Raw genomic sequence first — 3,270 nt, 5'->3', positions numbered from 1 at the left:
TCACAGAGGTTTATACCAACATGTGACCTGGTCCTAATAGGTTCCTAAGGTATATCTATACCTCACTAAAACGGGTCAGAACTGAAGTCAAAGCAAAAGTCAAACTTTTGCGACATTCGGTTCCGAACCGGGTCAATATAGCAAATGGTCGATTCAAACGAGCGCAAACAAGTTTATATGCTTAATATCATGTTTTATGAACATCAAAACAGGTTTCATAACGTATACATTACAGATTATGTAGAAAATGGCAAAATGACTTTCTGTTGACTTTTTAAGTGCGCGTTTGACTCGATATTTGACATAGTTAGAGTGGTGATCAGAGGGAACCCTTTTAGGGGTTTATTACCCACATAAATACCAGCTCATAACTACTTTTGATCCGTCATAAGACTGAACCATTTGCAAGTTATTGTAATGACAACCGTTAGTTACGACGGTTGTGTTTATAAGCTATAACTATGAAAATGCAAGACCATATTGATTGTGAACGACTTACAGAAGTTATTTCTTGCTTATAGAGCAGAGATGGATGCTTGGGAGCCTTAGAATGATCAGAGGTGAGTTGTTTGAAGTGTGGTGAACTTATGAGCCAAGTGTGGCTATTTATAGTGTTCAAAAGACCTCAAGATCATCACAACTCAGTCTACATTTGATCATGGATCATGGGCAGGTGTCCCTAAGTGATATGGGTCGAGCATAGGGTGCCCATGCCTCATTTATTGGTTGTTGGTCGTTCAAAGGCTCCAAGAGGCAAGTAGTTACAAGTTTTCTGCATCTGGGCGTCTAATGCGGCCCGCATGGGAGTTCCATGCGTTTCTAATGCGGGCCGCCTGGGATTTAGATATCAGGCGAGTAAAAGAGGAGGCTCGCGGCCCGCCTCAACTTAACCACAAATGCAATGCGGGTCGCGAGGGGCCTGTTTTTCAGATTTTTAAAATCTTTTTAAATGATTACGAAATCCTGGTAATTAATAACGAAATCTTTCGTAATGATTTACCTGACCTTTCAGGTTTGAAGGGGTAACTTTGCGGTTTGGCCCTCGGTTAATTACGACTAAGGACCTCGTGTTATTTACCCGCGCTATTAAGTCCCCGGTTAGTTTATTAATTATTCAGAAAGCCTTCACTTTCATTATTGACGCTTTTAACCCTTCTCTTACGAATTCGATCGTAATTTTCTCGTTTTATAACGAAACTTCGCGAAATTTATATATTATATTTTAGTGAGTGTATAATACCGTTACAAGCCTTGGGAACGTCAAAAGGTCACTCAGAGGTATAATTAAACATGTTGACACGGTTAACCCATGTAGCTTGTAATCTCTCACTTTCTTTCGCGTTTCGCTTCTGTATGATCTATGATTTATTCGTTTGAAGGTTCAAGCATTATTTAGAGTTACTATACAGTATATTTATCCTTGTTGACATTTATAACCCTCGAATTTATATACTTTCAAGGTTTGTCAAAATTAGTCCTTTATTTAATATCAATGCCACGTGTAAACAAATGACACGTGTTAACACATTATTGGACACAAAAATTCGAGGTGTTACACTTGTGCATTTTCAGTTTTCTCCAACGCCTAATTTTCCTGTCTACGGAGGTTTCTGGCTACGCGAAAAACTAATAGCCGTCGCCGACGCCCTATAGGGTTGTCGCCGACGGCCTCCACATGTTTAAAATGCTGAAATTTGTTAATTAAGTTATTTTGTGTACCGTAAGCTTCGGTATATTAACCGTGGTCTACGACGGGCCTCCCAAACATAATTTTGAATGTTTCCTTGATGTTTTTGGATCATAAATCCAAGTCTAAGCACTCCATAATTAATGTACGAGTATGATAAGTGAATGCGAATAAGTTAATCAAGAATTGAATGTAAGTAAGTATGTGTAGACATGATTATGTAAGCATGTAGTTATGTATATAGGTAAGTAGATGTGTAGATATGTAGGTGCGTATGATTAGACGTATGAATATACGAATGCACGAAGTAGGATTTATTGCCTATGAAAAGAATGGGACAGGTATGCATGTATACATGGTTTCAATACGTTTGAGTATGGACGTTACTAATGATGTGCTTGAGATTGGAATGTAATGCAGGAATGAGAATGTCAGACTCTTGTAGAATTGAATCCGAACCTGGAAGCCGAACTCGAAACAAAGGAATCCGAGAGGATAGTCGAATGAATCAAAGTTTATGTTGTTGAATGTTATATGATTTTTAATTGTACCAGATTATTGTTGTATGATGTTGTCAATGACTAATGGTTAAGTTGTATGTGATGTCCACAGGTACTACACGGATTTCTTCTACCACTATCGAAGATAAGCGGGCATAGATCGAGTCGAATTAACAAGGATTGTACGGAAAGAACGGTTACGTAGTCTTAATTTTGTAACGCATTAATTTGTAAAAAGGGAAGTGAATTTTGTAAGCTTCTTATTGAATGTGTGTATTGTTTTAAGATCGTAAAGAAAATTTTAAAGCTATTTTTCCGCTGCGTTATCTTTAAGTTCTTACACGATGATCTTACAGGGAATCGTTCTTATTACGAACGGGTCATGCCCGAATTTTTCTTAAATAATGGTATAGTAATATTACTTTGCGGATTAAGAAATATGGGCGTTACAAGTTGGTATCAGAGCCCTGGTTTGAGGGAAATCAAGTATGAGGAGGCAAATACTTGAACTCATACCTGTGTGCTCTTGTGACAAGGAACCCGTACAATCCAAGACTCGATCAAGATCTAAAGGTAGAAGCAAATGTAAGTATGAATTTAAGTATGTTTATGAAGATACTAACATTATGTTGTGTGTAAGATAAGCATAGTTGTTTGGATGAGGATGATTCACGACTGCGGTCTCCGACCGACACCAAGGCACGCAGTAAGATAAATTGGTTCCAGGTACGTAGATTCAATATATGTAAGTACATGTAATGTTAAAACCTATCAACAGAAGAAGAATTTTAAATGAAAGATAATAATGGGATAGTAATGAAGTTTTGAAAATGCTACACGTGCTGAAACTTAATCCTTCGGACATAAGGTGGCGATTACACGAAGACACGAAACTAGTATGTGGATCGTGTACCTGGCCAGTACACAAGAAACATATGACGTTCGTGAGACCGTGATAATTGTTACAGGTATGTCCGCTAGAACTAGGTAGTAGGTGGACGTGGGGGTGAAGAGGAGTGTAAGACGGAATGAAAGTATGAATGATATGTTAGAATCCGCGAGATGGATTCGAAGCATGAAAGG

This window comes from Helianthus annuus, chromosome 14, assembly GCF_002127325.2.
Source record: "Helianthus annuus cultivar XRQ/B chromosome 14, HanXRQr2.0-SUNRISE, whole genome shotgun sequence".
Lineage (NCBI taxonomy): Eukaryota > Viridiplantae > Streptophyta > Magnoliopsida > Asterales > Asteraceae > Helianthus > Helianthus annuus.
This window is presented reverse-complemented; position numbering follows the sequence as displayed.